The 26,207-nt window shown below is 35.7% G+C and overlaps 2 long non-coding RNA genes across 2 annotated transcripts in view; both read left to right on the top strand.

Annotated features, from left to right (window-relative positions):
• The window catches only part of LOC134756793 (uncharacterized), a 1,394,997-nt gene that overhangs the window by 1,351,366 nt on the left and 17,424 nt on the right, over positions 1-26,207 (top strand). The gene's annotated exons all lie outside the window — the stretch shown is intronic.
• Positions 3,329-25,126, top strand: LOC134756714 (uncharacterized). The gene is made up of 3 exons (XR_010129806.1): positions 3,329-3,346; positions 5,757-5,810; positions 24,514-25,126. It is a non-coding gene; the product is annotated as an uncharacterized lncRNA (long non-coding RNA).

Here is a 26,207-nt window from a genome sequence, read left to right as displayed (position 1 = left end):
AGAAAAGTATTATAGAGATGAGGGCTTTAGGTGTGCATATTTGAGGGAATGTGCATATTTGAGGAAAATATAGAGTTGGTTTTGGAAAAAAATTAAGTTTGCAAGGGTTACCACTACTGACATCGAAAATAACTGCAGAATGTGATATATTTCACTGTTTATGCCCAGTTGAGCAGGGAAAAAAATTCTGTATTAAAATTAAAAACTTTCCAAAAGATCTTAAACCATATAGGTATATTTAAAAAAAAAAAAAACTTGGCAAAATTAGAGCTCCAGACACTAAACCACAAAAACTTGGATTACAGAATAATTAACCAATGGTAATGAATATGGTAAAAAAAAAAAAAAGTTCCCAATAACTTTGCATTTCCTAATATCAATATTCATGACAAATCTGAAGAATAATTATCCTTACTTTTTATATAAGAAATCTAAATAAGTTGTACAATATATATTCTGCTGAGTTGTTAACTCAGCAGAATATATATTGATATTCAGTTAATTTGCTTTTAATACCCATTTTCCCTGTTAAATATTCCTTTCCAACTGCTCTGTGTGTTACTCACCCCAATAGTATCACATAAATGTTTTTGGATTTGAGTACTGAATAGTGAAGGGGGTAGCACAGTAAGTTAAAGATATTTGGATATCAAAAACTATTTTCAACAGGAGAAACAAGAAAATGGTAAACCTAAGCACAAAGCAAGACAGTCCTTCCTGGAAGGAGAGTTAGCTACCTCATCGCTGCATTAAGAGATTTTACTTTATACACAATAGACAAATAGTAAATATTATTATAAGCTTACCAAAATATTTTTTTCCACTTCATAAGCTCTCTGAGTCAAGTATTGGAATACCTCAGTTCTTACATTTGGAATGCTCTAGGGATCAGTCCTCAAGTCTTTTCTATTTGTACTCACACTCCTGGTACTGTCATGCAAACTCATGGCTTTAATATCGTCTATATGACAACTAATTGTGAATTACATTTTCAGTTTAGGCCTCTCTCCAAAATTCCAGGCTTAGGTATCTGACATCTCCTCAACAGGTCCTTTGGAACATGTAATTAAAAACCCGTCCAAAACCAAACTTCTTATCTGCCAAAAAGCATGCTCCAGTTACAGCCATCCTTGTACAAGGAAAAAAAAAAGAATTTCACAGGGATCAGTTTAGGTCAAAATCATTAAATTGTTCTCTGGAATTTTTGTTTTTCTGTCATATCTCACCTTACATTTTTTACTAAATCCTGTAGATTTTGATGTTAAAATATTTTCAGAGCCCATCTGTTCCTTGCCCTCTTTACTGCTAGTAACTGAAGCTACCATGATCTCTTGCTTGGATCATAAAATGGCCTCTGAAATGTTCTCTAACTTTTTGCTCTTGACCTTTTGTATCCATTCTAAACACATAAGACCAAATGACCCTTATAATATTATGCCATAGCATGTCACTACTCTGCTCAAAACCTTGCCGTTGTCAAAGTCCATGCAAGGCCCTGCAGGACCTGGCCTTCTGGCCTCTCTGACCTTATCATTCTGCTCCAGCCACACTGGACCCCTCAACCATGCCAGGTTTGTTATAGTTTTATTAAGCCTCTTGTTCTAACTATTTCTTCCAAGAGGGAAAGTTTGTCAAGATACATACAGTGGCTAATTCCTCATATCTATAAAATTTTCCTTCAAATCTCTCTACCCAATGACCACTTTATTTAACGCTGAAACTTACTCGCCCTTATTCAACTCTCTTTCCCCTTATTCTGTTTATTTTTTTATTTTTAAAATAACACCTACCTTCTAATATATTGTGTAATTTACTTCTCTATTATACTCAATTTAATTAAATTCTCTATTTAATTATATATAAATTATTATATTTAATATATATTAAATTTCTCTATTATATTTAATTTCATTATCTGCCCTTACTCCAAAATATAAGCTCCACAGTGAAGTTCTTTCTCAATTTTGTTCATTACTATATTCCATGTACATAGAACTCTGCCTAGCACACAGGCTGACACAAAATAAATATTTGCTGAATTAATGTTGCATCGCCTCAGGCCTCTAACGGTGTGACATTCCATGGATGATTAAAGATATAACTATAAGCCTCAGCCTTTATGAATCAAATTTATGCTTTTGAAAAAATTCTAAGTTAGCCTACAGATGCTAACAATGAACCAGTCCAATTGCAAAACTAAAGTTAGGAGAAAAAACAGGATAATGTATTTATTTTACTCTTATTCACATCAGAGTTCAACTGTAATATGTGAAATCATTTCAGGGTCTGGCCAGTTCCCTTGACTTAAACACATTGCTTCAAATATTTTTTGAAATTGGTATCTGTAGAAATACATAACTATAACAATGTCTTGTCTTTACAAAGATTTATAGCAATGTTATTTGCTCTAATAGACTTTAAACTCCATCTGTAGTAGATACACTGTCTTATTTTAGGTCTGACTGATAGTCACATGCACTCACCTATCTTCAGATATACAACACCAATTGCTTCTTATATGTCCATCATTTCCACTTACATTGATAAACTATTTGTCTCAACAAAAATAACATTCCATCCTGAACTTCTACAAAATCCAAAGCCAGGAGAACTAAATTCTAATTATGATGGTGCTGTGTCACCTTGGGCAAGCCAAACAACTTTTTTTAACAAAAATAAAACATGTAGAATATCCACATTGCCATACCCTTTATGGACCCTGGTGAATCTCTGAGGGTAGACATGTCAGTATTGTTTTGAATGCAAGATCCCAGGTAGCTTCTACCAGTCCTTGTTACATAAGATAAAACTCACTAAACACTTCTTGAAATAGTATCTGTTATTAACATTACTAAAAAACACTGTTTTTTAATTAGCTACCATGTGTCAGGCACAATTTTATTCTCTATTATGCATTATCTTAATCATAATATCACTGTAAAGCAAGGATTGTTAGTGATATTTTATCAAAAATAAAACTGAATATTAAGAAGTTATTAATGTTCCCAGTCATGAAGCTAATAAAAGGTGAATATGAGCCTTGACCTCAGGTTTCTTTGCCTCTGAGCCTTGACTTTATTTTATACCTACTTCCTAGCACTTTGGTTAAAAATATCATATTATATCTCCAATAATAATTTTTTTTTGAAAATTCAAAAACCAGGATTTCGTTTTCTACCAACCAACTTAATATGGTTGAAAGTATTGACAGTAGAATCAGTGGCCTTTTCCATAAAGGTTATAAACAAAGAGAATGTAGAACGTCTAAGAGCAGTGTTGTTTACTTCAGACTTCTGCTTATCAATTTTGGTTCATTCCCAACGACATACTGATTTGTAACCATGTTGTAGGTATTCTTTTCTAATCTTTAAAAAATGAAGTAGTAAAAATAATTTCAGACCGTTAGGCACAAAAGATTTAGAATACCACTCAGAGAAGGCATGAAAGTAAAATATCAGAAAATCCATTTGGGGCTGGGTGTGGTGGCTCACGCCTGTAATCCCAGCACTTTGGGAGGCTGAGGCGGTTGGATCATGAGGTCAGGAGTTTGAGACCAGCCTGGCCAACATGGTGAAACCCTGTCTCTACTAAAGATAAAAAAAAAAAAAATTCACCAGGCATGGTGGCACACGCCTGTAATCCTAGCCACTAGGGAGGCTGAGGCAGGAGAATCTCTTGAACCCGGGAGGCAGAGGTTGCAGGTTGCAGTGAGCTGAGATCACACCATTGCACTCCAACCTGGGTGACAGGGCGAGACTCTATCTCAAACAAACAAAACAAAACAAAACAAAACACCAAAGAAAATCCACCTAGGTCAATATAAGCTCCTAAATAGTTGACCATTATGAAGAGGAAACATGGGTTATAATGTTAAACATTTCAAGTCTTAGGGAAATCAAATAACTATATTGTTCATAACATTTACTTTGACAAGTCAATACAACTTCATGATAAGTTCTTATATGTTCTTTTATGTAATAATCTATGAAATTGTCTGCCTCCTTCTTTATTGTCAGTGTACTTTGCGTTTACCATACACTACTCATTTTAAGTTTCTTCCTATTTGCCTAGTATCCTATAATATTTTTATCTCTGAATCTCAGTCATCATCATCTGACACTATATGCCTTCCCACCTTTAATTTTAACTTGAAAAAATTTATTTATTGTGTGTTTGTATGGCATTTAGCCTGTTTACATAATATCAAATAAGGTAATTTCAACCAAAACTAAACCAGTCTTATAGCATCTTGAGAACAACATACTTAGATAATCGGTTGAATTTTTTTTTTTCACATTTAAACAAGTATTTTTGGTTTCATGTAGACTCAGCCAATAAGTCATAATTCTGCAATTGGAAGGTATGCTTGTTTAATCTTTAATATTTCTGGGTGCCATTTACGTTCATTTTCTTAAGATCGTTTAATTACTATTATAGTTTTTACTTGTCTGTTCTTCAGAAAAAGGATACATTGGCTAGTAGGATAATTTTCTGAGCTGTTTTAAAAGTCTTTGCCGAGATGCAAACCCAAGTATCTACTCTGTGTGTGTGTGTGTGTGTGTGTGTGTGTGTGTGTTTTGTAGAGATGGGGTCTTGCTATGTGATCCAGGCTGGTCTTGAACTCCTGGCCTCAACTGATCTTCCTGCTTCAGCCTCCCAAAGCATTGGGATTACAGGCATGAGCCACTGTACCCAGTCACAATCTACGATTTTAAAAAAAACGTGTGGGTACTATCTATATTTTTAAAGAACCTCATGGCAATTCTTGACTTTTAAAAAACTTTAGGCACAAAAATAACTGTTCAAATTGAATTATACTTACTTTACATTTTTCCACTCAGGTCTGTCATTGTACTAATATTTTTTCTTGCACCTCTCTTGTATAACTAGAAAATTGATTCTTATTTAGAAACATTAACTCTGTAGGCCCCAACAGGCTTTGGCACTCTGGAAGAACTCATGGTTTTCTAAACAGAATTCATATTGCTCTCACACTTTCCATAAATATAGTAATTTATTCCATACACAAGGAAAGGATCATTTACCAAAGAGCAATATCTTTCTTTATCAAAATATTTGCATTTGATTACATAATGAAATACTATTATTTGCAAGATACTGTGATAGGCTATGCCAGGCTATGGAGAGGTAAGGAAAAGTCAAGAAAATTCTAGTTTGGCACACAGGAGTAAAAGGAGAGACACAAAGTACTTTGTTGATTTAGCAAATTGCAAACAATCAGAAAAAAAAAACATTATGAATGCTACTTCTCTGGAATGTAACTTAGAGGGTTTGACTTTCTACATTTCTACTGATCTATTGTGTGCTGAGGTATATAAAGTGTTGAATAAGGGCCTGGTACTGTCCTTGGCATTAACAAACCCAAATAGGCCTAGGTAGAGGAAGGCAATTAGGTCTGGAAGGTGTTGAGGAGGGTTCTGGGAAGACAGATTCCAGATGGATTTGCATGAGTACACGTTTGAAAGGAAAAAAAGTGAAAGGTATGTTTGGGCACCAAAAATTAGTCCAAATGAGTAGGGGCCTAAAGAATACATGGTGAGATATTCCTATAGAATTTTAGAAAGGTAGATTAGGGCCATGAGCTGGGTGTGGGCACATGATGCAGTTAAGTCTGCTGCCGCTGCTGTTGACTTTGTTATATCCCAGGAATTATGATCAACTCTCTGGATAAAACATGTATTAGATTTCAAGTAAAAAAAAAAAATTCCATACTAACTTTTATTTTTCTCTCCTAGAGAAATATACCTACCTGTCACTAAAATACATGTCAAGTTACATAATCTGTTAAGGTGAGAGAGCATCCTAAGATATCACTATAATAGTGAAATGTATTCATAAATATTTTACTGAATTTTATTGATTGATTAAGAAGTAGAAACCACTGGTATATAAAAAAAGTCTGATCGATTACTGTACAATAAGCACTCAAATTTATGTATTTCTGTATCACTGAAGTGTAATATGATGAAGAGAAAATGAAATTGCTATGGGAAGCAGGAGGACATACTTAGACCTAGAGGACAGGGAAGACCTCTTTTAGGAAGCAACATTCAATAGAGATCTGAAGCATGAGCAGGAATTAGTTATAAAAAGTGGGGTGTGTGAGAATTGAGGGAGGGATTATACAGCGTTCTGTACAATGCCTCAGAGGGGAAAGAGAAAAAGATTAAACAGCTAATAGTGGGAACCTCAAACAGGGGAGATGGTTGTTCAAGTTGAAGCTGAAGATGTAGGATGGGAATGTTTAAACTTCACCTGGAAGTGCGATGCCACATTACTGAAAATGCACCGAGTTAGAAAACAACACTTAACTTATTGACTCATAAAACTCAGAATCTAGGTACCTAAAGTTGCAAATAAAACCAAAATACCAAGAATGCATTATTAGATTAGATTAAGCAGATTAGAAATCAAAAAACTGTCTTTGCCTCATTTTCAGTACATTTAAGATGGAATTATCTATAAACTGGAAGTAATTGAAAAGATTAGCTGTTCTTAATAAATGAAGCACACCTCACAGAAGAGTTTGGAAAAACATATCACCAGAGTTCCACATATCTAAGTGTATCTAATTCAGGACAAAGAGATCAAGGCCTGAATATTTAGATTTTTTTTTTTTAAGTTTTCTAGTTATTGTGATATGCAACTCTATTGACAACCATCCAACACTGTGAGAGCCTTTAACTCTCTGGACTGCAAAAAATTCAAGACCCAAGGTAACCTCAGTTATGGCATATAAGGTTCAGATGCATTTAATCCAAGTTCCTTCACACTTATATCTATAGCTGTAACAGCCTATAAAAATTGATGCTTACAAACATAAGCCCTATCACTATGAGATCATAAGAAACTCACCAAATATTATAGATTTTGTATTATACTTTCTTAGACAGAAAAAGAAATGTGGGCCGAGCATGGTGGCTCATGCCTGTAATCCCAGCACTTTGGGAGGCTGAGGCTGGTGGATCATGAGGTCAGGAGTTCGAGACCAGCCTGACCAACATGGTGAAACCCTGTCTTTACTAAAAATACAAAAATTAGCTGGGTGTTGTGGTGCACACCTGTAATCCAGCTACTCAGGAGGCTGAGGCATGAGAATCACCTGGACCCGGGAGGCAAAGGTTGCAGTGAGCCGAGATCGCACCACTGCACTCCAGCCTGGGTAACAGAGCAAGACTCTGTCTCAAAAAAACAGAAAAGAAAAAAAAAAAGAGAAGAATTTTAATCCTTTTTGTAACAGCCAAAGGGAATTTTAGACTAACTGTAATTAACAAGACAACTTAGATAATCAAAAGCCTTCTGTTCTGTCTTTGAGTTACCTGATGATTTTCTCTATTAGAATGCCCTTACATTGAAGGATTTGGCATTATTTTATCATAGATTGCTTTTCTTCATCGTCTATTTTACATTCCTCCCAAATAGCTCATATCTACCTCTTATATTAGGCCAGCTAATTGGAAGCTTAATTGCTTACATAATTAATACAGGGCAAAAATAAAATATAGAAAATCTTTGAGTATGTGGAAATATGTATGTGCACACATTGCACACACACAAATATATATATATGTTTTAAGAAAGTGTAATTCTATTTTTTAATTTAATGATTTGTCATGAGCAACCTCTAGGAAAAGATGCATATATTCTCCTTTTAATAGTTGCGTAAAATCCTATTGTGAGGATCTGGAGACCTTTAACAAGACTGTTCTTTCTCTCTGCATCTAGTCTAACAACAAACAGCCATTTTATTTTTCTAGAAAATGTTTCTACCAGAAATAACTATTTTAATTGACAAAAAACCAATTGTACACCATTAATTATATAACTATGTTCATGTTAATGGAAGTGTTTATTTCAGATTTAACAAATATAAGTAATGGTGCAATAACCAACCCCCTGTATGTGGGTACTTACATCTTAGTGAGTTATTATTTATTTGTTTAAATTTATGGAGTACACATGCAATTTTGATACATGCATAATGGTCAAGTCTGGGCTTTTAGGGTATCCATCACCCGAATACCTTACATTGTAAGCATCATATCTTAGTGTTTTAAACATAGGATAGGTTAAATAAAGTAGGAGTACATGGTGAAGAATATGTGTATTTTTAAAAGTACCAGTTGCTACTACCTTCGTTTCCCTCAGGTACTTACTACCATCAGCAATGTACGAAAGTGCTTGTATGCACACCAGTAGTGAACTTAATTTTTGTTTTGAAATGTATTTGAACTGATGAGAAAAAAAAATAGTACCTAGTTGGGTTTATTTTCATTTCCTTGAGTGCTAGGAAGCCTGAGCAAATATATAAAGTATTTATTGATGACTCATTTTCACCCTTTATTGTCTTGACTGTTCATATCTTTTGCTAAGTTTCTACTAGGAAGTTTCTTTTAAATATGTAGAAGAATTTTTGTATAAGTAAACTATTTACCCTTTAATTTTTTTACTTAAAAATATTTTTTTCAAGCCTATACTTTTAGATTCTGGATATTAGTCCTTTGTTGAATGCATTTGCAAAAACGTTCTCCCATTCTGTATGTTGTCTGTTTATTCTGTTGATTGTTTCTCTTGCTGTGCAGAAGCTCTTTAGTTTAACTAAATCCCCTTTGTCTATTTTTGGTCTTGTTGCATTTGCTTTTGTGGTCTTAGTCATAAATTCTTTGCCCAGAATATTCAGAACAGTTTTTTCTAGGTTTTCTTCTAGGATTTTTATAACTACAGGTCTTACATTTAAATCTTTAATTCATCTTGAGTTAATTTTTGCACATGGTGAGAGGGAGAGGTCCAGTTTCATTCTTCTGCATGTGGGTTAGCCAATTTTCCTAACACCATTTATTTATTAGGGTGTCCTTTCCTCATTGTTTATTTTTGTTTCCTTTTTTAGAAATCAATTAGTTGTAAATGTGTGGCATTATTTCTGGATTCTCAATTCTGTTCCATTGATCTATGTGTCTATTTTTGTACCAGTACCAGGCTATTTTGGTTACTATAGCTTTGTAGTATAATTTGAGTTTGGGTAATATGTTATCTCCAGCTCTGTTCTTTTTGCTGAAAATTACTTTGCCTATTTGGGTTTTTTTTTTGATTCCACATTAATTTTAGAATTTATTTTTCTAATTCTGTGAAAAATGATCATAGGAATTTGATAAGAATTGTATTGAATCTTTAGATTGCTTCAGCAGTATAGTCGTTTTAATGATATTGATTCTTCCTTTCCATGAACACAGAATGTACTTCCATTTGTTTGTGTCATCTGCAATTTATTTAATTGGTGTTTTGTAATTTTCCTTGTAAAAGTCTTTCACCTCCTTGGTTAAATATATTCCTAGCTATTTTATTTGTGTGTGTGGCAATTATAAACAAGACTGAGTTCTTAATTTGGCTCTCCGCTTGAGCATTGTTGGTATACAGAAATGCAAGTGATTTTTGTGCATTAATATGTATCATGAAATTCTACTGAAGTCATTTATCAGGTCTAAAGAGTCTTTTGGAGGAATCTTTGGGTTTACTAAGTATATGGCCATGTCATCAGCAAACAGAGGTAATTTGACTTCTTCTTTTCCTATTTGGATGCCTTGTATTTCTTTATTTTGCTGAACTGACCTGGCTAGGGCTTTCAGTACTATGTTGAATAGGAGTGGTGAGAGTGGACATCCTCGTCTTATTCCAGTTCTTAGGAAGAATTCTTTCAACTTTTCCCCATTAAGTGTGATGTCGGCTGTGGGTTCGACATATAGAGCTCTTATTATTTTTAGGTATGTTTCTTTGATGCCTAGTTTGTTGAAGGTTTTTATCATGATGGGATGTTGGATTTTATCAAAAGATTTTTCTGCATCTATCGAGGTAATCATATGGTTTTTGTTTTTAATTATGTTTATGTGGCAAATCACATTTATTTCCATATATTAAACGATTCTTGCATCCCTGCAATGAAGTCCTTCAATTGATTGGAATGGATTATATTTTTGACGTGCTGCTGGATCCTGTTTGCTAGTATTTTGCTGAAGATTTTGGCATCTATGTTCACCAGGGGTATTGGCCTGTAGTTTCCTATTGTGTTCTTGCCAGATTTTTATATCAGGATGATACTGGTCTTATGGAATTAATTAAAGAGGAATCCCTTATCTTTAATTTTTTAAAATATTTTCAATAATATTAGTACCAGATCATCTTTATACATCTAGTAGAATTCAGCTACGAATCCATCTGATCATGGGCTTTTTTGCTGTTGTTCTTGATAGATTTTTTTTTATTACTGATTCAATTTCATAACTCATCATTGGTCTGTTCAGGATTTCAATTTCTTCCTGGTTCAATCTTGGGAGACTGTATGCTTCCAGGAATTATCCATTTCCTCTAGATTTTCTAGTCTGTGTGCATAGAGATGTTCATGGTAGTCTCCTGAGGATCTTTTTTATTTCTGCGTTATCAAAAATACCACTGATTGCACTTGTTTGAATCTTATTTTTTTGATTTATTGGTTAATCTAGCTCACAGTCTATCAATTTCCGTTATCCATTCAAAGAACCAACTTTTCATTTCACCGATCCTTTGTATGATTTTTTAAAATCTCAATTTCATTTATTTATACTTTAATTTTTGTTTCTCTTTTTTTCTGTTGGCTTCGGGTTTGTTCTTATTTTTCTAGTTCCTTTAGGTGTGATGTTATATTATTAATTTTAGATCTTTCTATGCTTTCCATGTAATCATTTAGCACTATAAACTTTCCTCTTAACACACTTTTGCTGTATTCCAGAAGTTTGGGTACATTGTGTCTCTATTTTCACTTGTTTCAATTTTTAAATTTCTGCTTTATGATTTACCCAAAAGTCATTTAGAAGAAAGTTTTTTAGTTTCCACGGGACTTCAGTGTTTTTGAGGGCTCCTCTTGTTATTGATATCTAATTTTATTTAACTGCAGTCTGAGGAGATGCTGGATATGATTTCATTTCTTTTGAATTTATTGATATTTTCTTCGTGGCCAAGCTTATGGCAAATTTTGGAGAATTTTTCATGAACAGATAAGAAAAAGATCAAGAGTCCAATCTGAGTCCTGAGTTTCTTTGTTGGTTTTCTGCCTTGATCTGTCTAGTGCTGTGAGTGGGCTGTCGAAGTCCCCCACTGCTATTGTATAGCTGTCTACCTCTTCTTAGGTCTAGTACTATTTGTTTTATAAATATGTGTGCTCTGGTGATCAGTGCCTACGTATTTAGGAAAGTTAAATCTTCTTGTTTATTTCCTTTATCACTATATAATGCCCTTCTTTGCCTTTTTCTCCTGTTGTTGGTTTAAAGTCGGTTTTATCTAGTAGTCTTGGTTGACTTTGTTTTGTGTTAAGAAGACTAAAATAGGCCCCCAATCTCTTCTGGCCTGTAAGGTTTCTGCTGAGAAATGTGCTGTTAGTCTTATGGGATTACCTTTATATGAGAGGTAATTTGGTTCTTTTCTCTAGCTGCCTTTAAGGTTTGTGTGTGTGTGTGTGTGTGTGTGTGTGTGTGTGTGTGTGTGTGTGTGTTGACCTTGGATAGTGTGATGACTATATAACTTGGTGAAGGTTGTTTTGTATATCATTCAGCGTGTGTTTTCTGAATCTCTTGTATCTAGATATTGACTTCTCTAGCAAGATTAGGCAAACTTTCCTGCCTAAAACATATTTCCTCAAATATGTTTTCTAAGCAGCTTACTTTTTATTCTTCTCTCTTAAGAATGCCAGTAAGTCATAGGTTTTGTCACTGTACATAATTGCATATTTCTTAAAGATTTTGTTGAATTTTAGAATTTAAAAAAAATTTTTGTCTGACTGTGTTAATTCAAAAGAATGCTATTCAAGCTCTGAAATTCTTCTCGGTCTAGTCTATTGTTAATGCTTTCAACTGTTTATTGAAATATTTTAGTGAATTTTTCAATTTGAGAAGTTATATATTATATATGTCACATATACAGTCATATACGTTATATACATAAGTATATTTATAATACAGTTATATATGTTATACAGTTAAATATATATATAAGTATATATTATATATGTATGTTTAAAATATAGCTATCTCATTTTTCATATTCTGAATTGCTTTTCTGGTTTCTTTGTGTTGATTTTCAACTCTTTCTTGGATCTCATTGAATTTCCTTACAAACCATATTTTGAATTCTTTATCTGTCTTTTCAGTTTGCTTTAGGTTAGTAACCATTGCTAGAGAGTTATGTTCATATAGAGGTGTTGAGACACTCTGTCTTTTTGTACTGCCAGAGTTCTTGCACTGATTCTTATCTGAGGGAGCTATTACTTCTTATTTTTAATTTTATTATCATTTGGATGGGATTCTTTTATTTATTGTTTTCTTCAGGGTGTGGCTGCGTTGAATGCTGTGTATAATCCTTTAATTTTGTTTATTTGTTTCTGAGTGCTTTCAGGGAGCCCAAGGCTCTGTATGGGTTCCTTATGGATAGTTTCTGTGTGGTGGCTTTCTCAGATGCTTCTTGTTGTAGTGGTGTATTGGACATTTAAGCTGACACTCTGTCTCTTGAGGGGCTGAGCGTGGGGATGTTTTAGCAAGCTTGTCTCATGCACTAACACTATGCCATTTTGGCAGCAGGTTTTTTTTTCATTTGGCATTGCAATTCAGGCTTCAGTCTCCAGTAATTGGCACTCTAGAGTAAAAGCCAGCTCTCTTTTGTGTAGACTGATGATCATTGGTCACACCCTTCCTGACAGTGGGACAAGGGTTGCAAGGGGGGATCATGTTGGGGTGCACTGAAGTTTCAGGGGAAAGAGTTAGTGGGTGTGCACCAGTTCCTCATCCTGAGCAGGCAGGAACCTAATTGCACCCCTGGTGCAGGGCCCACGACCTTTAGTTCAAGTAGACTTTATCCTTCAGCTCCTGGCCACAGTGTAGCTTCAGCCCATGGACACACATTTCTCCTTGGCTACCACCAACATGGGCTCAGGTTGGAGCCTCTTTCCCCAGTGCAGGGTGGACAACTCTGTGGTTTGACCGCCATCCTTTGCTGGGAGGCTGCCACTCTGTGTAGGGAGTGGAAGTTGGACTCCACCCTTTGTGCAAGTCCAAGCAGCGCAGGCTCACTTTCGATGGAGGTGGAACTACCACAAAAAGCATGAAAAGTACTTTCTCCACGTATTGGCCCCCAGCAGGGAAAACCTCTACTGTGTTCACAACAGTGCACTGGTTGGGGGAGATGACCCCTCTGTGTCCATTCTTGGCTGGCGGTGCCACCCTCTTCAGTGATTGGCAGTGCACTTGTCTCTCCTTTGTCCCCAGGGAAGGTTTGTCAAGCTGTGTTTCCAGCTCTCTTAGGGGCGGCCCACACCGAGGGTTAGGTTTGGGAGTTTGCAGTTTCCTGGGACCTGCCGATCCCCTGTGATTGCCAAAGTTAGAACAGGTTGTGGCGTATGTTTGGGTGTGTGAAGGGGGGTCTCATGATGCCACGACTCAACGGCAAAGCAGAGTAGAGGTCCACCACAGGTGGCACGCAAACAATATGGTGTTTGCTGTTTTAGTGCAGGCCTGAGGAGTGTGGACATAACTATGAGTACTGGCCAGCTGTTTCTCTGTCACTGGGAACTCCCAAATTGCGAATGACAGCGTTGCCCAGGGTCATGAGGGCAGAGGGGCTCCCCAAGAGTTTGGCCGTTAGCATACAGTCAAAGGGGTAAGGGAAGCAGAGAAACACCCCACCTTCCCTTCCTTCTGGGCTCCACATTCCTTGGAGGTCAATCACTGTCATACTCTTGCTTTCTTTTTCTGCACTTCAGCTTCTTCCCATAGGCGCTCTGACAGGTCCTGGCTCTCTTTCCTCAGTTTTCCATTTGGAACATGTGCATTCCCCAGTAACTTTTACCTTCTTTCTGAGGAGAATTTTCACCCAATGTTCCTACTAATCCATCTTAAAAAATAAAGGCTTAGTTAAATATTTCCGGTTTTAGTAGATACAATCAAAATGTGGGATATAATATAGTTTTTTATTTTATATTAAGCTTTTCTATGTGAAGGTGTGCACACATGTGCACACACACATATACATACACATACCATTTTGTAGCTAAAAGAGGTAAAATATGTTATTTGTTGCCAGTATAAATAGCTTTACATTGAAGATATTCTATTTTCCAATTCTGAATATTTGGTATATTAAGATTAATCTTAAAACCATCCTGCCACAGACATTTAGAAATAATGGATAAAGTATGCTTTGTCCAGTTATAATCATTTCAGTACCCTGCTGAGCTTGCAAGTAAGAAATCCCCAATCACCCTAACTAGAAACAATGTGAACTGAATAGTATAGTAGTGGATACAAAAATTCACTCCGGAACTGATCTGGGTGTTAGAGGAGGAACCAGTCCTTGTAAGTAAGGAATTGAGAGAAAAACAATGTCCTTGGGACCCTATTAGGTCTGAGCTCACAGTAAATAGGTAGACTAAAAACAAATCTGCATCATTGGAAAAATTCTGGACTATAGTATACTCTCCTTAACCACAGGGGATTTCAACACCCCCAGTGGATGCCTAAAACTGTAGGTGGTACTGAACTCTGTACATACTATGTTTTTCCTAAACATGTATGATAAAGTTTAATGTATAAATTAGGCACTGTAAGAGATTAACAAAAGTAACCAATAATAAAATAGAATTATAACAATATACTGTAATGAAAGTTATGTGAATGAGTTCTCTCACCCTCTCTTAAAATATCTATTGTACCATAATCGCCTTTCTTCTTATGATGATGTGAGATGATAAAATGCCTGTGGGATGAGATGAAGTCAGGTGAAATGCATAGGCACTGTGACACAGAGTTAGGTGACTACTGACCTTCTGATAATATGTTGGAAAGAGGGTCATCTGCTCTGGGTTATTCTGGATCATCTAGCAATGACAACATCAGTGGTTGGGCGTCAAGAAGAGACAATGTTGATGCGTAACAAGTGGGTAGTGTCTACAGCATGAATATGTTGGACAAAGGGATGATTCATGTCCTGGGTAGGACAGAGCAGAACGGCAGGAGAGCTCATGTTACTCAGAATAGCACACATTTTAAAACTTATGAATTGTTTGTTTCTGGAATTTTTCATTTAATAATTTTAGACTGGTTAACTGCAGGTGTCTAAAACAGAAAGCAAAGCTGTGGATAAGCAGGTACTACTCTTTTCATTTCTTCCAGGTCTCAAAGAAGAATGAAATTCTCCTGTGCAATTTAAAAAATCAGGTTCTGAGTCCTGCACTAACATGGAGATTGCATTACTCTGGAGGAATAATCAAATTCTTCCCTTTCCAAGATTCTACCTTTAAAAGTCAGGTCTAGGGTGGTAAAACTCCAAGGGCTCTGGCAGAAGCAAATGTCATGCTATTTTGGATGATCACATTTCTCACCCAAGTCACAAAGAATTAAATAGATACAAGAGTCCACTCAAAAGTTGAATGTGTACTTTAAAAATTACAAACCCGTTCACCGAGAAGCAATCTACCTGGAACAAGAGAAAACAGACACACGTAGAAGAATTAGAAACCCCCAAACATGAACTGATCCCTAACAAATGAAACAGCACATTAAATGAGTATGTTAAATTATTTAAATACATTAAATAAGACATCAAACCAGGTACTGTGAAACACTAGGCCTCTCACATATCTTGTGATACGATTTACTCTGAAAAATAGCATATATGTGTTATCAATGAGTAAGTCAAAGAGAAAATAGAAAATTGTGATGTAAACAGGATGATAGATCTGAGGAAATTACAGAAATGAAAAGTTCTAAATATTTAATTAAAAAGGGTTTTAAGTGGTTATAACAGAAGGAGCCAAAAATAAAAGAGGCAATATTTGAAAACATAGTGACTTTGATTTTTTTTCAAAAGTTGATAAAGACACTAATCTTCAGAATCAAAAAACACAGTGAGAGTCAAGAAGTTAAATTTAAACAAATCCACACATGGATACATTATAATAAAACTGCATAATACAATTAAAAAGAAACACAAAAGACTCATAGCAACTAAAGAGAAGGGAATGTTTACTTATACAAGAACAAACTGAATGTCATTTAATTTCTCAAAAGAAACAATAGAAGCCTGGAAAGAAATAGAAAAAGGAAAGAAAAGGAAGGAAGGAAAGAAGGAATGAAAGAAGGATGGAAGTGATGAAGAGATGTAAAGGAAGGCGAGGGAAGAGGAGGGGAGAGGAGGGCTTGTAGGGGGAGGGAAGAGGAAAAGAAAAAGAAGAGAATAAAATAAAATGAGTATCTTGAAAAGTATCTGTTACCCTGTAGTTCTATAGCTATATAATACTGAAAACTCCAAAACAATTTTTAGACATAGACCAGTTTCCTACTCCCAAAACTTTACTACAATCCTAAATGTGCCTGGTAAGCATATTATTATCAATGCTTCAACCTCTCTCTGTTATAAAATTATATTGCAGTTTCCTCCACTACAGGTGAGATACCCTTCCCTGCCCAGGAACTTTGAGGTTACCCATGTGACTTGCTTTGGCCAATGACAAGTGACATAATGCAAGCAGAGGTTTTAAATGTTCTTGTGTGGTTTGGCTTGCCTCTCGTGCTCCTGCTAACACCATGAAGCACATAAGCTCCAGGTTTTCTGCTCCTTTAACCTGGGCCCAGTAATGATACATATGGAACATACTTGACCAGAAACACAGAGTAAAACCCATCTCATTCACACTCTGAGGCAAAGATGCCCCGAATGACCCAGGTTCAGGAATTAGAAAAGTAAATATTAGAATGCTTGTGATTTTTGTACATTGATTTTGTATCCTGAGACTTTGCTGAAGTTGCTTATCAGCTTAAGGAGATTTTGGGCTGAGACAATGGGGTTTTCTAGATAAACAATCATGTCGTCTGCAAACAGGGACAATTTGACTTCCTCTTTTCCTAATTGAATACCCTTTATTTCCTTCTCCTGCCTGATTGCCCTGGCCAGAACTTCCAACACTATGTTGAATAGGAGCGGTGAGAGAGGGCATCCCTGTCTTGTGCCAGTTTTCAAAGGGAATGCTTCCAATTTTTGCCCATTCAGTATGATATTGGCTGTGGGTTTGTCATAGATAGCTCTTATTATTTTGAAATACGTCCCATCAATACCTAATTTATTGAGAGTTTTTAGCATGAAGGGTTGTTGAATTTTGTCAAAGGCTTTTTCTGCATCTATTGAGATAATCATGTGGTTTTTGTCTTTGGCTCTGTTTATATGCTGGATTACATTTATTGATTTGCGTATATTGAACCAGCCTTGCATCCCGGGGATGAAGCCCACTTGATCATGGTGGATAAGCTTTTTCTTATACACCAACAACAGACAAACAGAGAGCCAAATCATGAGTGAACTCCCATTCACAATTGCTTCAAAGAGAATAAAATACCTAGGAATCCAACTTACAAGGGATGTGAAGGACCTCTTCAAGGAGAACTACAAACCACTGCTCAAGGAAATAAAAGAGGATACAAACAAATGGAAGAACATTCCATGCTCATGGGTAGGAAGAATCAACATCGTGAAAATGGCCATACTGCCCAAGGTAATTTACAGATTCAATGCCATCCCCATCAAGCTACCAATGACTTTCTTCACAGAATTGGAAAAAACTACTTTAAAGTTCATATGGAACCAAAAAAGAGCCCGCATTGCCAAGTCAATCCTAAGCCAAAAGAACAAAGCTGGAGGCATCACACTACCTGACTTCAAACTATACTACAAGGCTACAGTAACAAAAACAGCATGGTACTGGTACCAAAACAGAGATATAGATCAATGGAACAGAACAGAGCCCTCAGAAATAACGCCGCATACCTACAACTATCTGATCTTTGACAAACCTGAGAAAAACAAGCAATGGGGAAAGGATTCCCTATTTAATAAATGGTGCTGGGAAAACTGGCTAGCCATATGTAGAAAGCTGAAACTGGATCCCTTCCTTACACCTTATACAAAAATCAATTCAAGATGGATTAAAGATTTAAACCTTAGACCTAAAACCATAAAAACCCTAGAAGAAAACCTAGGCATTACCATTCAGGACATAGGCGTGGGCAAGGACTTCATGTCCAAAACACCAAAAGCAATGGCAACAAAAGCCAAAATTGACAAATGGGATCTAATTAAACTAAAGAGCTTCTGCACAGCAAAAGAAACTACCATCAGAGTGAACAGGCAACCTACAACATGGGAGAAAATTTTCGCAACCTACTCATCTGACAAAGGGCTAATATCCAGAATCTACAATGAACTCAAACAAATTTACAAGAAAAAAACAAACAACCCCATCAAAAAGTGGGCGAAGGACATGAACAGACACTTCTCAAAAGAAGACATTTATGCAGCCAAAAAACACATGAAAAAATGCTCACCATCACTGGCCATCAGAGAAATGCAAATCAAAACCACTATGAGATATCATCTCACACCAGTTAGAATGGCAATCATTAAAAAGTCAGGAAACAACAGGTGCTGGAGAGGATGTGGAGAAATAGGAACACTTTTACACTGTTGGTGGGACTGTAAACTAGTTCAACCATTGTGGAAGTCAGTGTGGCGATTCCTCAGGGATCTAGAACTAGAAATACCATTTGACCCAGCCATCCCATTACTGGGTATATACCCAAAGGACTATAAATCATGCTGCTATAAAGACACATGCACACGTATGTTTATTGCGGCATTATTCACAATAGCAAAGACTTGGAACCAACCCAAATGTCCAACAATGATAGACTGGATTAAGAAAATGTGGCACATATACACCATGGAATACTATGCAGCCATAAAAAATGATGAGTTCATGTCCTTTGTAGGGACATGGATGAAATTGGAAACCATCATTCTCAGTAAACTATCGCAAGAACAAACAACCAAACACCGCATATTCTCACTCATAGGTGGGAATTGAACAATGAGATCACATGGACACAGGAAGGGGAATATCACACTCTGGGGACTGTTGTGGGCTGGGGGGAGGGGGGAGGGATAGCATTGGGAGATATACCACCAGCATGGCACATGTATACATATGTAACTAACCTGCACAATGTGCACATGTACCCTAAAACTTAAAGTATAATAAAAATAAAAAATAAAATAAAATAAAATAAAAATTTGATTCAAAAAAAAAAAAAAAAAAAAAGAAAAGTAAATATTATTGTAGGACATTGAAGTTATTGGAGAAATTGCTGATTAACACAGTGTGTTTCAGGAAGATGGAAAGGGACCTTGAACACAACAAAAGGAGTGGGATGAAGAAATGATGGTGGGCAAATATTTGGTGAATATTTGAGAAAATTCAAACAAACATGAACTTCATAAGACAACAAAATAATTTGTTATAATTTGTTATGATTTGACAACAATATTATTTGTGTCATATGAGAAGGGGATAGAAATGCAATTCTATGTAGGCCAAGCCACAAAGGCTGGTTTTAAATTAATAGTAATAAAATATTGCATATTACCAAGTTTACCTGCAAACCAGCAAGAATACAATGTAATATTATGCACATGTGAGAATATTCCTGGACAGCGGTGCACATGGGATTAACTTCCTGGTACATCCTTTGTTGCTCTCAAAGTCATGGCCAAAGCTCAGTGTCTATGCTGCCTGTATTAAACTAGGATTCAAGGAATTAGAGGCACACAGAAGCACATGCTTACAGCTTTTTATCTGAGGTAGTGGGGTAGGCTTATTTAAGGATTTAAGGATTCATATGATTAGAAGATATTTTTGCTGCAACATAGTAACATTACACATTTTTTGCACTGTATTTTCTGCTGAATTACCTGGCTTATGTGAAGTTTGAGGACAGCTGATCTAGTCAGAGTCTACTTCTAAATCAATCCTGACATTCTCAGGATATGAAATTTAAGGCAGCTAATAATTAATGAAAAGACATACACTTACATTTGTTCCTTTTAATTTATGGTTAAAATTGAGGCTTTCTCACTTAGAAGCTTCTTATTTGCTTCTTATTTGCCAATTTTATCCTTTTTTTTAGCTTTATCATGATTATGTATGTTTTCTTACAAATTCTTGTTAATTTAGCTGTCTATTCAGTCTAGTGATGATTCTCTCCTTTTCCCCAAAGTTATAATTAAATTATATTTCTGTATTAATGCACCAACATTAAATTATGACTGTATACCACTCTCACTCTAAAGCAAGGCATTATACTTCCAGACCCAGTTCCCTGCAAGATGAGAACTTAAGATAACTGTACATCCATTCCAAACCCTGAGTTTACTTGATATAATTTAGTTATTTGGCTCTAGTTATAAAATGTTTCATCTGCTTCAAATAATCTTATAAACAAATAAAAATTTCTAAGTCATATTTTTATCATACATTTATATTTCACTATGTATAATCAAATTAAAATTGAGTATTTTTATTATTGACTACAAATTAGAATATATTTTATAGTATGAATTTGTGTACCTTTTCTTAGAGTACATTCGCAGTGCATTCTTGTCTTCTATGGTTTCCCCTCAACAAAGAATGACACGTTTTAAGCTGTACAGAATATTTTAAAATGCATTTATTTTCTTTAAGCAGTCTTTATTATTTTATTATTTTCAAGCTTGCAGTGCTGCACATGAGAAATGTAATTTTTTTCTGGATTCTTGCTTCTCTGCATATAATGTGTTCTTTCTGTAAGTAATCTTATATAATTTTTTTTTTTACTCTTGGGGCCCAAAAGTGTCTCTAGGATATAGAGACCAGTATTGTTTAGATCAGTACTGTGTAGTTTTAGTGCTATTTAGAGTCAGTAAATTTCAGTACTGTTTAGATTCAGTAAACCCTTTCTACACTGAAGTTTCAACCTCAAATTACTTTCCACGTTAAAAGTATATTATTTACAATAATAAACACTAAAATTTTAATAATTTATTTTGCTCTATCTTTCCCTTCTGTCTGGAATTTTTATTATTTACATTACTGGTTTCCTTGATTTATCCATAAGTTTTCATTTGTGAAATTATTTTCTTTTTTCAGACCTCTGCTATAAGGTGTTTTCTTCATATGATATGCTAGAATTTTAATTTGTCCTCAGCAATGTTTTTTTCTGTCCTCATTTGTTACATGTTTACATTTGAAAGTCATATATTTAGATCTATAAATTAATTTTTGTGTTTTTTATTGTATCATTCTGACATTTCATTTTTTTTGGTTAAAATTTTTGTTTTTCACTTTTATTGTTTAAGCTTCATAGGTACGACATGTCCTAGTTGTTCATCTTGACCTTTATGCTTCACATGGCTGAAGCTTCTTAGAAGGATTATATAATGTATTTAAATCTACTCTTGGTTATGTATTTCATCAGCAGGTATAGAGATCAGGCTCTTCAGTGTCATGTCTTGTGGTATAAAATGGAGGCTACCGCTATGGTTATATTTGTCTGTTGGTTTTTCTTTGGAATTAATTAAATAATTATTCATTTAGTGGATCTGTGAACCTTTTGCTAAGGCATTAGGGACAGACTTCTTCTCTTTTCTAGGTTTTTCTACATATACTCAGGGAAGAGGCATTCCCACCCTAACTTCATCTATCAGGACCAGTGCATTTCATATGAGCAGTTCCTCTGCAGATCTAGTAGTGTTAGCCAGTCAGGCAGGTTTTCCAAGTGCCTCCCACAACAAGACAGCTGGTGAAGCCTCTCTCTGGGCAAATTCAATAGCCCTTGCCATCTGCGCTCTTTAGAGCCATGAATTCCCTATTTGTACCCCATAGGAAAAGAAAGGATTTTCCTCTGCTGCTGGTCCCATACCTCCCACCCAGCACCCCTAAGATAAAATCTCACAATAGAAAAGCAGAAGGAAATCCTGCTCTGTTGGCCTGTGTAGTCTGAAAAAATATTAACACAGCTTCAGTTACATACCATTTGGAACACACCATATGCTGAACCATGATAATTAGCCCAACTTGGATACTAAAAAATCTGAAGCTCTGTAAATTTTGGATAATGTCAAGAAAAGGGAGAGGAAAGAGGAAACAAAACCAGAAAACATATGCTAGCAAAGCACTAGAAAGTTAAATGATGGAAGGCCAGGACCATATTCAAAATTATTCTGAAGAGAGAATGTTTGCCTTTTCTTGATGAATATTTTTTAAATTTACAGATTGTACTAGGTTTTAATTTTACAAGTTACACCTGCTGGATAAAATATTTTGCTTTTACTTGTTTCAGTATCCTATTTTAGGAAATTAAAAGTTCAAAGGAATTTCATTTCACTGGGGATAAAATACAACTAATGGAGGAACAAAAGATCAACATCTCACCCCTATTCTTCTGTTTTTTTTTTCTGTTTATACAATTAAAATGAAATTAAAATATGTCTAATAGTGTTCACATGTTTATATAGTCATAACTTGGTCTCTTTTATACACAGGCCTGATGAGTTATTATAGAAAAATTTATATGCCCAAACTGTTTAAAATGATTTCTTTGCCCATATAGGAGGACATCTAGTCTTTATTCCAAAACAGGCCAAATCTTATATATGAGGCTTTAGATTACTGTTTGAAAACATAAATGTAAACAATGTAAAAACATCAACTTACAGATTTTGAAATTCAATACCAACACAAATATAGATATCTTTCAAAAAGTTAGTGTTTTGTAATACAATTCATACGTGCTTTGAATTTAGACAGTCTAGAGCTAAAGAATTCCTTCTTTACCTAGAGATTAGCTGCACGGTTCTGTTGAATGCAGGTCCTGGGCCCTTAGCACCAGCCACATGTATTCTGATTTAGTTGATCTAGAATATGATACAGATGGTTCATGGAGGGGTGACCACACAATTTGTTGTTTGAACTGAGTCATTTTTGAAAGTCTAAGGGGAGGCATTAACATTTATAAGGCAAATCATGGTAAATCACACTGCATGGTCACACACAGACTACAAACTGAGAAACCTTGCTTTACTTAAGGTGTTGTAAAGTGACTTCTAGTGTGTTATGGAAATCAAATACACAAATACAAAAACTAAATAGAAAAACATAATGCTGTGGAGTAGTGTTTCAAGGTGTTTCTTCTTTTTCCCTTTCTTGCACTGGAATAAGCAGAAGGACTCATTGAGTGCCACCCTTGTGCCTACACAAAACGAGGCTGCTCCAGATGGATGCTGCAGCTCTTCCCCTGTCCTGTTCTGAGCACCCACCTTACTACTCACAGCTGCGTCTTCTCTAGAGGAGCATTATACTGCCTTAAAGCTCTTTTCTGATTTCTTCCCAAAGTTTAAAAAATGTTGAGATACCATCAGCACTCACTGACTCGAGAGATACTCTTTGATCTATACAGAAATAGTGAGAGTGCCCCTTTCCCAGCCTCTGGGCCCCAAAATAACCTTATCTATGTCCTCATCATCAGCAAGTCTCCACATTTCATTCCAGCCTAGAATTCCTGGGCTCAAGTAATCCTCTAGCCTCAGCCTCCCAAATAGCTGGGACCACAGGCGCATGCTACCATGCGCAGCTACATTTTTTAGTTTTTATTTACTGTAGAGACTGGGTCTTGCTGTGTTGCTCAGACTAGTTTCAAACTTCTGGCCTCAACTGATCCTCTTGCTTTGGCTTCCCAAACTGCTGGGATTACAGGCATGAGCTACTGCACCCAGCCATATTTTAAAGCTAAATAGGGTTCAGTTTATTCCCTCAAGGCATTAATATTTTACTAGAAAAATATTTTTAAACAAATAAAAACAATACAAAATTGAATAGGAGAAAGGTAACAAAGTTTTATGAGATTTTTATAGAAAAAAATCCATCTTCAGCTGAAGGGTGAGGCTAAGAAAAGTACTTAGAAATACTAGGTTTTTGTTTTTTGTTTTTTGTTTTTTTGAGACAGAGTCTTCCTCTGTGGCCCAGGCTGAAATGCAGTGGTGCGATCTCGGCTCACTGCAACCTCCGCCTCCCATGTTCAAGCAATTCTCCTGCCTCAGTCTCCAGAGTAGCTGGGATTACAGGCGCCCACCACCATGCCCAGCTAATTTTTGTATTTTTAGTAGAGATAGGGTTTTAGCATGTTAGCCAGGCTGGTCTTGAACTCCTGATCTCGTGATCCACCCACCTCGGCTTCCCAAAGTGCTGGGATTACAGGCATGAGCCACCGCACCTGGCCTAATAATAGGATATTTAATATAAGTTATGAAAGATGGGTTAGATGCTGGGAGGATGGCCATGCTAAACACAAAAATAAAACAAAGAACTGTCATGGAGAAGTAAGTTGAGGTTCCTCTTCAGGTAATAACAACTACTCTTAATTTGTACTCACTAAAGCATCAAGCTGATTACTGAGCAGTAAACAGATTATGCAAGAGTAGCTTTGAATGAGTAAAGACAGCCACATATTTGTGCACAGGTTTATTGTTTTTCAAAGTGTTTTCTGCCACCTTGCATACTTGGCTTTCTGTTTACACTTTCAGAAAAAAGTACATTTTTAGTAAAATTCTATTTTGCAGTGTGAATCTTTGTTTTCCTTTCCAAGTTTGGAAGCAGAAGAGAGACAAGGGAGTAGGCAGATGGAGAAACAAATATTGACTTTATTACTAAATAAATCTGGTATTGGAATAGGATTCCTAAAGCTGAGTCCCAAAATTAGACTGATTTGCTGTTCTAACAGAAACCAGAAGATTCAGTGAGAAGCGTCAGAAGCATCTCCCTAACATGAGAAATGAAACTTTTGAAAACATCACCAAAGTTGTTCCTGTCTTGTACTACAGGCCTCTCTCTACTGACTCCAGATCTCAGGAGAAATCATGACTCCTTTCACCTCACCTGGCTGAACCACCTGGATGTCTTTCCATCATTCTCTGTCTATTATTACCCTATATAATGACCTTCTTTCTTATATGTGTTCAGGAACGGCAAAAAAAAAAAAATCTCCTAGATGTATATTATTTCTCTCTTTTTGAAAACTGTAAGTACTCAGAACAATACCAAGAAAAATACAAAAGCAAAGCTTTTTATAGCTAATTAGAAACTTCCCTGCAATTCTGAATTGTATGTGATATTGTGTATTGTTACAATAATACACAATATTATTAAAGTATATGTGATACTATGTATTGTTTACCCTGTGGTGCTATATATGAATCTGTGTATGAAGCTATTCTTTACATTTTAATGAAATGTCATCAATATATAGAGAAAATAATTTTCCTAGGTATCACTGGAGATTCAAAATTTACCTCATATGAATACATTATTTTAGGGGACAATATTTATGCAGCCAGATAGAGAATAAATTGGCTAGAAAGATTGGGATGAGCAGGCATTAAACATCACATTCAGCTCTTAGTGCCCAAATTTCAGACTATTTTCAGGGACGGCATTACTAAAGGACTATTGCAGAAGAATAAGAGACTATACCAGAAATGGAAAAGAAAGCTGGCTTTTTTTTTCCCAAGCATAAGCTTTTATCCTACCTATAACGTGATTAAGCATCAATGCTACCTAAGGAGTTGTTGATACAGTACTTATGTTGAAGCCTCATTCCTGACCTAGTAAATGATTTTTTTTCCCTGCAAGTGGGAGTATTCAGATGGAGAAATTATGGAGTCTTGCCTGTTTAGGTTTGAAGATTTTAACTTGTGTGCTCAGTCTCAAAACATATAGAAACTATTGAAACACTTCTCGTATTCCCTAATCCAAAGTGAACTTCCTGCCTGGTTTTCTATAACTACATCCAAACCTTCTTAACCCTGAGTAAACTCATTGTATTCACATGTATATATTTTTCTCTCATATTTTTAAGAGTCATCAGTTAATACCACCATTGTTTTATTTAAAAGTGAGACTCCCACTATGTTCTTTATGAGTAGTTCATACTCTTGATTTAATCCCCAAATCCTGTGGCATCTTTCCCTGCAATCTGAAGTTGGAGAAAACTATAGTTACTGAGTCACATTAAAGCTATGATAGTTCACATTTGATTTTCACCTCATTTTATAGATGCACAGCCTGAGAACTATCTAGTAATTCTGAATCCATTGCATCTTCTATGGGCAATTCAAAATACTCTGACTTGGGCATAGTTAGTGAATCATGTTTGGACATTTGGGAGGAACACCACATATCACTCAGCAAGATCCATTTGAAGTTTCCTTATATGTTAATGACTTGGAGTTGTAATTTTACCAGCCACTCTCTTCAG

The sequence above is a fragment of the Gorilla gorilla genome, chromosome 12 (genome assembly GCF_029281585.2).
Source record: "Gorilla gorilla gorilla isolate KB3781 chromosome 12, NHGRI_mGorGor1-v2.1_pri, whole genome shotgun sequence".
Lineage (NCBI taxonomy): Eukaryota > Metazoa > Chordata > Mammalia > Primates > Hominidae > Gorilla > Gorilla gorilla.
The sequence above is the reverse complement of the archived record's forward strand: the minus strand, read 5'-3'. Positions and strand labels throughout refer to the sequence as shown.